At 41.3% G+C, this 15,295-nt stretch overlaps 1 protein-coding gene across 1 annotated transcript in view; it reads left to right on the top strand.

The window, feature by feature from the left end:
• The window catches only part of LOC307028880 (uncharacterized protein), a 178,230-nt gene extending 163,738 nt beyond the window's left edge, over window positions 1-14,492 (top strand). Inside the window, exons 16-17 of the mRNA XM_079664251.1 lie at window positions 13,629-13,805; window positions 14,034-14,492. The gene's annotated coding sequence lies outside the window, so the exon portion shown is untranslated. The remainder of the gene's footprint in view (window positions 1-13,628; window positions 13,806-14,033) is intronic.
• Window positions 14,493-15,295: the final 803 nt, after the last annotated feature.

Raw genomic sequence — 15,295 nt, 5'->3', positions numbered from 1 at the left:
ATCTGTTTGTTTTTTTCAGGTCTTCCATCAATTCAATTATTTGAAGTAGCTTATCATCATACAAAAATCAACGGTTCTTTTCAGAGCCATATTCTTCTTCCTACTCTCTTTTACCCCTCTCGTTTCCTTGTCTTTCGTTTTATTTTTCTCCCTCCCTGTATGCCAGTTCATCCTTTGTTTGTTGTTGCCCTCTTTATCATCACTTACAAATTACATTACATTACATTACATGACATTTGTTAGACGCTTTTATCCAAAGCGACTTCCATACATTCAGTACAGTGGACAATCCACACAGGAGCAATTTGGGATGAAGTGTCTTGCCCAGGGACACAACAACATGCTGACTGCAGTGGGAATCAAACTTGCTATCCCCTGATTTGAAGTCCAGCACTCTACCCACTGAGCCACAGCCTCCCCAAATGGCATCTAAGCAACTGAAGCCTCCCCAAATGGCATCTAAGCAACCGCCTGAAGAGGCGGGGAAAGCTCTTGCAGATGAGTTGGCAAATAAGGCAAGTACAACATTATCCAAATATGTATTATAACATTTACTCCAATGATAAAAGACACACACATTATAAAGATGTGTGTGCAACAATTAAGGGAAATATCTAATCTCTCTTATATATTTATATATATTAAGAAACCAAAGAAAAGAAAGCAAGGATCAAATGTTTCCTGGAGGAAGAGGAACCTGGATGGGAATCTTCTAACCCAACATACAAGAGAGAATCGATCTGGTCTGTAAAATATAATCTAGTTCTTGTGTTTCATTAAGTTTTAATGTCGTTGGTCTTCAATAATGTTTCCTATATCATCGTTTCTTTATGCAGTTAAACCTTCCAGCTCTCAGGAGTCCCCAGAGGTCGAGGAGTCACAGACACATGAGATTCCTCTCTTGGTACCAAGTCTTGGTATGCACAACGAATTCTTAAATTATCCTTCAACTTGAAATGTAGGTAATTGTTTATGTAATAGCTTTGTTCATGATGCATTTAAAGTGAAAAGCCATGTATACCCAGGGGGCAAAGTCATTTTACAGACATGGAATGTTGTAAAAGGTTGTCCACCATAAATTATATCTAGGACCTTCAAGGTGGACAACCCGGTCAACTAGCTACTGGAAAGCTACAGTGAGGGTCCAAACAATGCAACCCCTATATGAAAAAAGTCAACAATTATGTCTGGATCAGATGCCATCATTCTCTTTCTGATTGAATACCTCTTTGACAGTTCATGGTAAAGACAAACTGAGCCAACCTATTGAAAGAGCAGAACATAAGCTTTCAGATGATGCCTTGGTTAAGCCTGTTCTCAATAAGGCCACTACATGAAACTGTGCCTTTTTTGTCTCTTCAAAGCTAAATCCATTTCAAGCAATGCACTTGTGGTCCTCTGGATTGTTTGCTGTGTTCAAAATGGGTAAATATACTTTAAAAGACTATTTCTATATAACATATTGAAGGGTTTACATTAGTATACACAAGGTTTGCTGCCGATGCTAAGTTGAATTGATTCAATGTTTACAGATTTTTCAGTTTACAGACTGGAAAGCTACAGGCAGCGAAATTCAAAATGGCCGCCTATTATCCTATTTTGATCATGAAATAAACAAAATTCCTGGTGGCAAAACATTTATTTCACTTTCACATACTCTTTTCTTAGTTTTTAACTACAAATCAATAGATATGACACAATAATCAGAAGTTGAACACAAAATAATCATTCACATTGCCCAGAACTAGAAAAATGTGAATGTTTTAAGAAGAAAGGGGGAAAAAGTAACTTACACTGAATATACAAATGTTTTCAATGTACACATGGTGGTATTCATGGTAGTGTCCCAGAAAGCTTTTTGCTTTTTATTCATTTTCTGAGTCACAGTTGCTGTCACTGCTCTTAAGTGTGGCAGTGTGTATCCTTCTGCCTTTGGTTGCCAGTTGCCCTATGTAGCATGGAGCTGCATTCTTTGCACAGGAACAGTTCTTCTGACAGCCCTTGAGACATCCACATGAGATTTTCTTGTTCATTGCTGGCTTTGTAGATGGTACCGGAACTACATGTCCATTGTCCAGAGACCATCCCAATTCTGTGCATGGGGGGATTTCTGGATTGGCGATGTGTGCGTTCTTGTCAATGATGGTTGCCAGAGCAGCTCTTTTCAGGTGCAGCAGAAATGCATTCTCTGTTGGGGGTAGTAGCTTTAGGAGCGCTGATTTGTTGTTCAGGAACTTGTTTGCTCTCAGTTTGCCCAGATCAGAACCCTCAAAGTGATCAGCTTTGGATGTATACACAGTGATGGTGAGGTCTCGTGCCTGATTGAGGAGGTCATCTGCTATGGCATCGGCAGGGTTCTCACCAAACTCTTCAAGTGCAGGTATGTCCAGACTCATGCTGCTCTTGAACCATGCCTCCTTGCCAGTGAAATATGGATAACTAGTGGTATCTCTACCACTCAGACTGTGGATGAAGGGCATGGCACAACACTGTGAAAGTCCCAGCACCACAACCATTTTATGTTTAGGCAGGTATGCATTCTGGCCTGTTCTCACCCACAGCTCTGTTAGATCGCTGAGGTGCGTTGCACCATAGTACAGGCATGTGGTAATGATGTCTGTGTCATTGGCATGTATGACTGTGTTGATTCAAGAGCAGGAACATACATTACAGACCATACTGTGAGCACCACACTCTTCGTCTCTTCTTTGAATCCACCACCCAGGTAGAGATGAGTTAGGCCAAGACCAGGTTCCAGTTGTTCATCCTCACACCACTTCTCACAAAGGAGGCTCAGCAGGTTTGCTTTGTTAGCAGACACTGGAAAAAATTCCTTTGGATCCAGAGCTGTGTACTGCTCACTGACTTCATACACTTTCGCTGGTTTGGATCTGGCATATCTCAGTTCCTGCTCAGCTGACTTGAGGCTGGTTGTACTGTATCTGTCACAACAGAAGTGTATGATGTCAGTGCCAGGAAGCACATAATTCAGCAGCAGGTGCCTGTATCGCTCAGCGATCACTCCAAATCCTTCACCTGTGTGGAAAGACCAGTGTCGTATAGCGGACTACTGCTTGAGGCAGTCTTTGGGCAGATCAGGGATGCTGCTTACTTTGGTTTTCTCTTTCAAGATCTTCACAAGGCTCGCCTTGGTCCCTGTACTCATTCTGCCATCTTCCTGGAAGGGGGATGGGGGATGGGGGAAGGTCACTGCACTCGTGGTTGCCTATGAAGTCAACAATGTTGAGTTCTCTCACCACTGGCAATGATCTGGTTCATTCGCAGAAGGGCAGTGACTTGGTGAGGGCTGGAGGAATGGAGGTGCAGCATAGAGTTGAGCTCTGCAGAGATAGCTGCAGTGAGTAGTTTTGTGTAGACCCGCTTCATCCTGGCAGCACGATTGAGTGTAATACCATCCAGACCACTAGCCTCCTTGGCATCTGCATTGTCTGCTCCAGAAGAGGAGAGGAGAGACACCATTGTGGTTTCCATCTGCTCTCCTTACAACAAATGCACCTGCCATCAGTGCTTCATGTGCCTCTGTGGCTGTCTCTGGCAGTTTCTTCATCTCAGCCAAATACAGAGGCAAACACTGCTGCCCATATTTGTAGTGTCCTGCTGCAGTGAGGTAAGGTAGCATCTGTGCTGATTCACAGAGATCTCCTGTCCAGTAACCTTCCCGCTAGTAGTAGATGAACCTGTGGAGAATGTCTGACATCTCCAGAAAGATTGACCAGAAAACTGCAGTTGGGTGCTCATTCAGAGATTCCTGGAAAAGTAACATCTGTTCTTGTAGGATTGATATCTGTGGATGTGACATCTGGATGATCTCTAACTTCTCAGTAGCAGTGGTGTCTTTCTCAAACAACATCTTCACAACATTTTCTACTTATGACTGCCAGTGTTGTGTTTCTCTATCAGCTGCACATGCCTCAAATGCTTGCCAGTACACGCGCCACATGGCCTCACTGAGGATCCTGAGAGCATGCATGGTTTGGTAGTAGTCAGCCTTCTCACCAAAGAAGGTTCCAGAGAAATGGCGAAGGTAGAGTTTTTTTTGCTAAACCTCTCTAAAAAGGTCAAATGTCAGTTGTTTTGCATCAATCTTGATACAGGGTACTTATTATATGTTGTACTTTGGATTCCTAACCCTTTTAGTATACTAACCCATCATTCAAGGTTGGTTTTCACTATAAGTAAAACATATTCTTTGGACAGACACTATCATTTACAGTTTTTTTACTATGTTCAATCTGAATTATTTTTTAAATAAAAAACATATATATTGATTCTGACTCTTATACATCCAACTCACAGGTTTATCATTACTTTGAGAAAAAATATTATTAATTTTCCGCTTTTAGAAGGGAAGATATGGTCATTTGTTCTGGGAATGTCATTTTTGAGCCTGAGACCTGAAAAACAGGCTTGGGGTTTAACAGGTTAATAGGTTGTTAAATGTTAACACTGTAAAACTGATTTACAAATTATTAAAGAATTGTAGTTTACAGTAACAGTGCTGGCTAGCAAATCTGTAAACATTGAATCAATTCAAATTAGCATCGGCAGTAAACCTTCTGTATATTAATGTAAACCCTTCAATATGTTATATAGAAATAATCTTTTAAGTATATTTTCTCCAATCTGCCAACACTCTCACATCATTCAAACAATCCCTCAAAACTCACCTTTTCACTCTTGCCTTCAACTCCTAATCCACTAACCCCTCACCCTTATTCCACCTAGTTTAGCACTTTTGACTTTTGTTGTTATTTTTCTTCTTTACTTGCTTGTTAAGCGCTTTGAGCACCAGGAAAAGCGCTATATAAATCAAATATATTATTATTATTATTATTATAATTATTACCCATTTTGAACACAGCAAACAATCCAGAGGACCACAAGTGTATTGCTTGAAATGGATTTAGCTTTGGAGAGACAAAAAAGGCACAGTTGCATCGAGTGGCCTTATTGATAACATGGTTAACCAAGGCATCATCCAAAAGCTTATGTTCTGCTCTTTCAATAGGTTGGCTCAGTTTGTCTTTACCATGAACTGTCACAGAGATATTAAATCAGAAAGAGAATGATGGCATCTGATCGAACCAGAATTGTTGACTTTTTTCATATAGGGGTTGCATTGTTTGGACCCTCACTGTAGCTTTCCAGTAGCTAGTTGACCGGGTTGTCCACCCAGGTTGTGATCATTGAAGGTCCTAGATACCATTTCTGGTGGACAACCTTTTACAACATTCCATGTCTGATTTCCCAAAAAATTGGGTTTTGCCCCCTGGTTAGTATGGAATATATGTTTTTAATTAAACTAAATTCAATGATTTGTTTTATATTTTGTTATTTTAGATCAACATCTTCAGACACTGAGAAACTTATTGGGTTCTCTCACTGTCCCTGCATCACCAGAAGAAACACCCACTGTAACAACATGGACCGTAGTTCACAGTTGAAACGTGAACAAAAAATCAGAGCTGCAATGCCAGAGCTCCTTAATTTGAAATTGGCTGCAGAGATTGTCACTAAACGTTCCTGTCTTCAATGCAAAACTGCTGATGCTGTGGTTCGGTGCTTGGACTGTGTTCCACCAGGAACTCCCTTTCTTTGTCCGGCATGTGACCCAATTATCCATGGTAAACATGTCTTCCATGACAGGGAAGCCATGTTTGATGGGTTTTACAGACCTATTCCTCCCACATCCTTAGTGGTTGTGGATGAAAGTGGCAAATATGGACTCTGTGAACAAGGTGGGTTCAAATAGTTTATTACATATTCCCTTACCATGGTTTCCTAATGTGCACTACATATACAGCGACATCATTTTCACCATGTCGGAAGTTTGCTTTAACTGTTAAAGTGTCTCTATTTTAATTGACTATATGTCCTAACATGCATATGAACCTCTGAAATTGTCTTTGCTGCCGTATGTCTGCTTCCAATTTTTCCACCATCCCAAATCTGCTTCTGAGGTCCAAGCCAAGATTTCACCATCATCCCAAGAAAGCAGACCGTGTTGGTGACTATCAATGGTTTGTTGCCACCAGAAGACGATGTGGTCAAGCAAAAATAAAGGATTACTATTATACTTTTGTCCTGCATTGCATAGATACCTGTCAAATTATACATTTATATTTTTTCTCAAGTCCATGCAACGTTTGCCTGCCTTCTTTGTGCTTTCCAATTTGTTCCACCAAATGGTCCCCGAGCATAGGTGACTTGCTTGGATACAAATACTGGCCAGCAAAAAGCAGCTGCAAAATGATTTTTAAGTTTGATGTGTTCACATCATTCGAGCAAATGAAATTGGCCAGCCCAGCATTACCCCAGCAAGTATTTATAAAAATGCTTGAACATCGATCACTTTCCACAGGAAGGGTAAGAATAAAATGTGGTTTTCAAGATTTTTGAATACCAAACTTCCAAACCTTTAATTAACCAAATGAATACCATTCTTGTTTCCAGACAGGCAGAATCTGTAGCGATACCTTCCACAGAGTCTTTCGGGAGTTTGCCTTCTGTAATTACAGACAAGAAGATCTGTGCCTGGAGCCCTTTAAATGCCCAGCATGCACACCTGACAGGCTGGCTATTGCTGTAGATGGCAATAGTTTGTGGAGAGAGAGATACGCGAGGAAACAAATAAGGAAGTTAGTACTTTGGTGCAGATCAGCTGGCACGGAACCGTTATTACGTGTCAGCTGTCGTTGATATTATAGCTTTTTTAGCTGTCAACCAACTCCCTCTCAGAGGTGACCACGATTCACTCCACAGCATGTCCGAGTCAGGCAGTGCATAGGAAAATAAACCATGCCCAAGGCGGGCGAAACAGTTCATCGTCTCCGTCTCTACTATTTCTCTCCGAGTGCAACGATGAGGAAGCTGCCATCCTTAACCAGTGTGCCTTGCTCGTGATTTACCCGTGTTTGTGCTGCCACGCACACCATTCAAAAGTGGTTTCCATGTTGCCCTTTATTTGTGTATGTATTTGTGATAAGTATGGATTTTTGCATCTTTACGCAATGCTGTTGGCCTTGCTGTTTGATATATTGTGCCGCAGGCCCACAGCACCTGACGGTTTTGTGTGCCCTCCCATGAAAATCATATGCCCTCCCTTTAGATTTGTTCTGGCGCCAGGTCTGGTTCCAACCACTTACAGAGATGAAACCTTTTCTCTCTGTAATGCACGCCAAGGCCCACACAGGCAAATGCGAGCTACAGTATGCAAGTTAAATATTTGTGTCACTAGATTCAAATGTTTTAAATATTGTAGTGCACGTAAGAATATAATGCATATTCTATGCAAGCCTTTGGAATAATTGTAATAGTTACAAATGTTGACAAATTTGTTACAAAACAGACTCACAAGGATAGGCTTCCAAAACCCATTTACTTTTTTTAGTAAATATATCCGCACTGTAGAAATAATGATCGAACAGAGCTTCAAATAACTGCAGTTGTGACATTGTAGTTCAAAGCATAATTCAATATCAGAACATTTAAACTTTTTGAAATTGCTCCTGTTAACTAAAGATGTACAGTACAAGAAATGATAATATTGAACTATATATCTAGATCTTATGTTTATGATTCTGAGCAGGTGAGGTGGGGTGGCAGAAGCCAGGAAGGTGCTGGAAATACTGTCGGCGAGGAAGTGGAACAGGTTAACACACATAAATGACCAAATCAGGTTGGTAGAGGAAAACAAATAGTTTTAAGTAGTGCCACATTGTAAAGCTGATATGAATTTCCATGTTTTTGTGTTTACAGCTAGAGTAGATATGATAACCGTGCTGGCTATGCAATGGAACCACAGGAAGGTGGAGAATCTCCACAAGACACTCTCAAAGAGATTTGTCAAAGTAAGACGTCCATGCTGCATTTCAAAATGTACATTAAGAATATCTTAGTTTCTTGTTGTAGTAATTTAACACCATCCTTAGCTACATGTTGTTGAATTAAATGTATTCTGCAATCATTTCATTATGATGGTGCTGCCATGGCACACTGTTTGTTTTTAATAAAGCACTATAGGTTAATTCATCTGAATTTCTGTATAATAATAATGTGAACCCTGCTTGATCTTTAAAAAAAACAAAAAGGGACACTGAAGTGATACTTGCCAACCTTGAAGAGAAGGTGTTGAGCATTTCATGTTGTTGTATGGTCAGTTAATGTGCATAAAGGAATTCAGTAAAAAAAAAAAAACCTTCTCAACCAACTGGAACGCATATTCACTTTTTCCTTTTGAACATTCTAACCAGACTACACAGAGAGCACAAACTGAAGTGGACAATCTTGAGAGTGTCAAGCAAGAGCTGAACATCTCCCTTGAGGACACGGAGCAGTGGGTGTTGGAGGCAGTGGCGGCACCAGGGTATGGCTGGGGTAGGCTACAGCCATACCAAGAAATGGCGTGGAAATTGTCTCGCGTTATAATATCAGCGCGGCCGCGGTCAGATCAAAATGCCTCCGAATGCAATTTGAATAGACCTACAGCCAATCAGAGCAACGAAACGTTGGGTCTGCTGCGTCATGCATTACTGATACGTCACGTTCACAGTGAAAAGTCCCCAAACTCGCGCCGAGTAAATTGCAGACAGACAGCAGAACTTCTAGGATTAATTGTATTTTTCGGATGGATAGATTTATTCTTAAACGCCCTCGCATTGAGGTACAAGTCGAACAGGTGCCAGAGTCACACGACCCACCTGAAGAGTGAATAGTGAGTTTTGAATATATTTTGTAATAATGGGTCATTTGAAAAAGTGTTTTGTATGACAATAGAGACACAGGCCACCTGTTGTGTGCTGTCTGTCTCTCTCTGTTTACCTGTGTCTTTGTGTCTCTCTCTCTCTCTCTCCCTCTCCGTGTCAATTCTATATGCCAACTTTTCTTGTTTCTGCCGCTGCGTAGCATGTTGTAACAACGTGGAATTAGCAGAATAGGCTATTGTATTGTTTAACTCACACCTGTTGCTCTCGATGTAATTTAGCTGATAAAAGGAGACTAATAAAAGCTAATAAAAGCCTCACGCATGGCGTTTCACTTGCCAGGGGTGCGATATAGCGTGTATGTAATTACATTACAAATACTGACTTGAGCCCCACCACTTTATGGGTTAGCCCTACCATAGATTACCCAACAAAAATACTCTGGCGCCGCCACTGGTTGGAGGTTAAGCAATGGGCAGCCACTTGCTACTGATTTTTACCCATGTGGTACCGGCACTTCTTAGTGAGTACCGGCAAGGTGCCGGTACTCAGTAAAATGCTGGTACTTATACGTATGTATTGTGAACGCAACGCTGCGCAAATGTGGGTCTGACTCTGCCTCACAGAGGGTGACTGGCTGTCTACATGATGTGGCCTGCCGACATGGCCACTTTCATACAGGTCATACTAATGCCCTCGATTGGTCTCTGTGTGTCATTCAAGCTCGGGAGGGTGTGTGTTAGTGTATGTGTGGCGCGAGCAAGCAAGAAAGCGCGCGCACCGGTTACGTGTATTGTTGTTAGCATCTGGTGCTACTAGGGCCGTGGGAAGTAGGGGTGCTGAGGGTGCTGCAGCACCCCCTGGTGGAGGACAGGGGATATGCACTTCCACAAGATTACATTTTTAAAAAATGAATTTTCAGCCTTGATGTAACAAGATTCATAATTAAGTAAAGATAACACCCTTTTCACCCCGGTTACATTTTCCATTTGCCCTGTACGATGGGCGCTGTAAGTGATGAAAGTGGGGGATGTTGGCTTGTCAGGCGCCCGCAGCTCACAGCCAGCGTAAGAGAGAGAGAGAGATAGATAGAGAGAGGGGGTGCACCGGTACCGGCGGGGAATGTTGTTAGCTTCTGCTGCGCTAACGGATATAAGCAGAGGCGCGGGAAGGTATTTTGAGTGGGGGTGCTGAGGTGCTGGACTCCAGTGAACACTATTACAGGAACTATAGAGCACGCACAAAAAAAACTCCCCACACGCAAAAACACAGTAAACCCGCGACTGTTACAATGAAGGCTCGATAATCAGCTCACGGCATATAGGCAGGGCTAAAGTGCTATTTTTTACAAGTGGGGAGCGGACCTCACCTCCTCTAGGGGGGTCCGGGGGGATGTTCCCCCGGGAAGATTTTCTTTTTAATATTGAAGTTAAAAGCATCAATCTGGTGCACTTTGAGAGCAACATTAAGAGATCTATGGATAAATCTCTCAACACCCAGATGAAACACAACTGTAAGCAGATGTTCTTTTTCTTTATGGATATTTTACAAATCACTCCCCTTTCAAACTGTATTCTTGTTTTACTGCCATATAGTATTTCATAATTGTTTTTCCTTTATTCTCTTATTTTTTTTATAACTATAATGATCATATGAAGGTGTGCCGTGGAAATGATCTTTTGAATAATTTTTGACCAAACCGTTTGAGACCCACTGAGATAACTAGACTAAAGTTAACTATCTAAACACTCAGAGAGTCCTTTAGCTCACCTGAGCCCCTCAGTCTGAGAGGAGAGCTCTCCTCCAGCTTTCTGTGGAACAAACAGCTCCGTATGTCCGTTAGTGCAGCTAGCTAACCAGATGCTAACAACACGGTCCCTGCTGCTGGCACCGGTCCCTCTCTCTCTCCCCCCCCTCTCTCACACACACTAAATGCGCTATTTCCGCACACACACAGAGCCGCGAGCTTGAATGACACAAGCACACTTTTATTTCCATCCATCTCTCTGATTGGTCTGGTGTCTTGCATCTGTTGCATTCACTGAACACGGGAAATTACAGTCCTGCCGTCCTTTCTAGTGTCTTGATGAGGTTCACGTAAAGCACGGTTAATGTATTATATTATTGAGGTAGAATTGTCTGGGGCTACAGAAAAAAAATTCGGGGCAGGCCAAAATATAATTTTACCAACAATGTGGAATTTATTGGCTACATATTACACAGATTATGCACAGCGGGAGCAGCAATAACCGTCAAATAATAATTCAGACAGGGGGGCTCCGCACCCCCTGCCTGCCGCTAGGGGGTGCTGCAACGCCCTCAGCACCCCCCTTCCCGCGCCCATGGATATAAGAAGCTGTTTCTACAACCAGGGTGGAGGAGAGCTCTCCTGTCAGACTGAGAGGCACACTGAGGTAAAGGACTCTGAGTGTTTAGATAGTTAACTTAGTCTAAGTTGTCTCAGTGGGTCTCAAACGGTTCGGTCACCATTTATGTAAACACATATTTCCTTTTGAGGGGGTGGTGATTAGTAAAATATGCATGAATAATACAAATAAAATGTTAACTAGGTGAAAAAAGGTAAGATAAAGTTGTTGAGAGCTAAAACTAGTCTTTGCTGCTGCCTCAAAGAGGAGCAGGGGGGAGATGAGGGAGACAGGAGAGGCTGATTGAGGAGCACAGACACACTATAAATGAACCAAAAACAAATAATTAAACAAGTTTCAATGTTTTTTCATATTGGATGTTATGGTTATGGCCATGCACTTATGATTTTATGATTATTTAAATGTATACAGTTCTGTTTCATATGGGTGTAGTCTCTTTATTTCCCCCTCAAAGTGCACCAGATTGATGCATTTAAAGGTGGGGTAGGTAGGTTTCAGAAACCGGCTCGAGTGCACTAAAATTTGAAAGTACGCAGCCAAAAAGAATCCGCCCCTTCCTTCAGACTTCCTTACAGAGCACCTCCTCCGCGAGAGCAGGCTGCAGTAACGTTACATATCAGTCAAAGCTAAACAAATCTAGGTTAGCAATACTACACGGCCAAAGCAACTCTGGTTTGACTTCTCCTAGTTTCCACTTTCTTTTTGTTCTTAATTTGCTCCGTTACATTTTTTCTTTTGCGACCAGTAGACGATGTTGAACCTAACTCTGCCATGGTGAAAGTGGCCGCCTGTTGCTGGCGAGTCATTGAAGTACTGCTGCAATGCACGCCCAATGACGGCACGCCCAATGAGGGCACGAGATACATTTGTGCGTGCACGAGATGGAAGGCTGACAGACAGGGCGGCAATCCAATCCGTTTCCCGGCTAAACGGATTGGTTGTAGTTTTTACAGTATTACGGCTTCCACAGATGACATTTTTTTATGGATTTTTTGTCAAAGCACTTAAGATATTCATTGCTATCGGGATGTTAAGAGCATTCCATGGAATATAACAAAAAGTGTATCTCGAGCCGGTTTCTGAAACTTACCTACCCCACCTTTAAGTCCAACATTTTAAAAAAAACCTTACCGGGGGAGCATCCTCCCGGACCCCCCTAGAGGATTTGAGGTCCACCCCCACTTAAAATATGTTCACATTGACAGGTTCCTAAATAGATTTGCCTTTTTTTTTTAAATAGTAAGCCATCTCCATATGTTTATTTTTGGGTAGTAGATTTAAACTAGAGGGCTATCACTATGGGCAGCAACGCTGTAAATATTGACAAATAAATCCAGCAAAATGGCACAAAAAACTGGTAGTGGCCTGGCTGGGTGTATAATTCCCGGCCTGACTTATTGTCCCAGTCCGGCCCTGATTGACGCATGACAACAAATATGGTCTCTTTATTTCCCCCTCAAAATGCACCAGATTGATGCATCTACTGTAACTTCAATATTTTAAAAAAAATCTTCCCGGGGGAGCATGCCCCCGGACCCCCCTAGAGGGTGACTGGTCCACTCCCCACTTATAAAAATAGCACTTTACCACTGCACCCCCTCTAATCTCAGATGCACCCTGAGTCATTTTGTTTAAGTACAGTGAGCCTTTCTAAAATATAAAGTAAAGAGACAAACACACCAGCATTATAGGATATACTATATGACTTTGAGCCAAATACTTGTTTTTGGGCTGTTTTAAATAAATTGACTTGAAACAGTTGCTGATTGAGAGTACTGGCACCTTTTTTATTCCAATTCAAGCACTGATTATACCTGGTTGTTTCTGTTTTCAAGAGAAACATGGAGACCAGAGTAGCCAGGAGGAGCTCCAGAGAGAAATTGATGAAATGATTTATTCCCTCCGAAGAAAGAAACACGATCTCTATCGACAATATGGTATTTATTATTACGTTACCTAGAAACAATATTTGTTTCTTGTTATTGTGAGTATTATTATTATTATTTGTATTTTTTTTTTACTTTACAGACAGCAACCAAACAAGGCTACGCAAACGGAGAAGACTGATAGAGCTCAAGAAGAAACTCGGAGAGAGGATACTGCAGTACAACACCATTGATGCCTGTACAGAGACAATTGACACAGAAGCAGCATGCAGTCTGTCTGAGGATGTCATTCTGCCCTGGGAAGCGCAAGGAGATGGTAAGAAACAACTTGTTTTTGTTTGCCCTAGGTATTCCATAAATTCATTTGTAGTACTAGAATACAATCACCAATGTAACACAGAGCTGTCAACATAGGTGTCACAAATCATCATGATCACAACAAACCATTTTGAAATAATTTGAAAAGATTCAGCAAGCGGCGAGGTTGAACATTTTTAACATGATTTATTGTTATTATTATTTATTATTATTAATTTAAGTTAAAAAGATTGAATACAAACGGATAATATTTGTTTTATTAGCCTTACCATTGTGGTTGTATTTTGTCATATTTTGTGTTTTTTCCATTATAGTGGTGAGCCTGCGCACAAAGAGGGGATTTTTTTGACCAGGTCATGCTGGTCAGGCGTATGGAAGAGGAGAAAGTCATCATTGTGAAGGAGATGACCCAGCATTGTCAAAATCTGAGACAGGCATGGACAAACTGGACCACCTCCTTCATCAGACAAAAGACGACATCAGGAGGCAAAGTATGTTCCACAAATACCGATTTATGACATTTGCCACTGCACCTTCTGGTCAGTGTCAAACGTCTGTCACTGAATAGTATCTGAAATGATTGCATTTTTTTCTGAATCACACGTTTTTTTTAGCTAATAAGCCTCAGAGTTAAACATTAAAATTGCTTATATGGAACCCGCATCAATGCTAATTAAAAGTTGCCTTACATAGACTGTCATTTTGTCTTTTTATTTTAGTTTCTCCAAGCGATATAACAGAAGAGGGATACAGGGGACTGCACTGCTGTCTTTTACACCATCAATACCTTCTAGAGCAGAAACTGAGCAGAGTCACCAGCCCCTACAGCTGTATTGGCACGGACTCGTCTTTTCTCATGATGGAGGAAGACGGTGATGAGGACAACGAACAGGACGGTGATGAGGACAACGAACAGGACGGTGACGAGGACAACGAACAGGACTTTTAGATATTGTTCTGTGTACAAAAGTTGACATCTTACAGAGGACTTAAGTTGTGCTCAGGCAGGGCCATAGAGAACCACAGTGACGCGTCCTAAAACCCGGAAGTAAATTGCATTGCATTTTTGTCGAAGGAACCGGAAGAAGTTTACTTCCGGGTTTTAGGACGCGTCACTGCGGTTCTCTATTGGGACAATGTAACCACATACATTTACTGACATCATTACTTCCATGAGAGCTTAAATTGCTTAACAAGTCAATTGTATTGTGTTGTATGCAACATTTGAACAAATAAAATTGAGTATTACGATTGAATGGCTTGTTTATTACCTTCTTTTTTTTTATTATCCTGCTTTGCATTCACTATGTCTGGTATTCTACTAAGTTCCATTAGCAGTTATCAGTCACCTTCAGATCAGAGTTACCTCGAGGGCCGGAGGTTCCCCACCCCTGGTATAAGGTTTTGGTGATCACCCTTATCATGTCATTTAATCATGATCTGTTTAATTAGCCAATACTTTCATTCAAAGAATGTGTCTACACTTTACTCCAACAGACACACACTAACAATAAAAATGGACCTAAGTAATAAACTCACTGGCCACTTAATTAGGTACACCTTGCTAGGATGGGTTGGACCCTGTTAGAAATTAAAATAAATGTTTTGATGGTATAATGTAGCTTAAACATACCGTCAGTTTAAACGCTCTTTTATACTGAAAAACCAGAAATTCTTGTGCACAAGCAGTTAAGCTTTATTCTGAAAATCCTTCATCTACGGTTAGCATTTAGCATGTGGCTAATATACGATTTCCTAAAGAGGTGAATTGAGAAGCGAAATGACGTGGTGTGGTGAAAACCGAAACCTACTGATTTAACACTACAACTATAGATGTCGAGATACTACCATGCTGAATATTAAATGAAAGTACAGTTTATTTGAATACACTATTGTTTACAGACGAGAGTAGCATGTGACAACATCCGGAATGACCGGAAACCAAACCAGCCGTGAAGCATTTTCTGTATGTTTTAGAGTA

This window comes from Notothenia rossii (assembly GCF_949606895.1).
Source record: "Notothenia rossii genome assembly, chromosome: 2".
In the NCBI taxonomy this organism is placed as follows: Eukaryota; Metazoa; Chordata; class Actinopteri; order Perciformes; family Nototheniidae; genus Notothenia; species Notothenia rossii.
The sequence above is the reverse complement of the archived record's forward strand: the minus strand, read 5'-3'. Positions and strand labels throughout refer to the sequence as shown.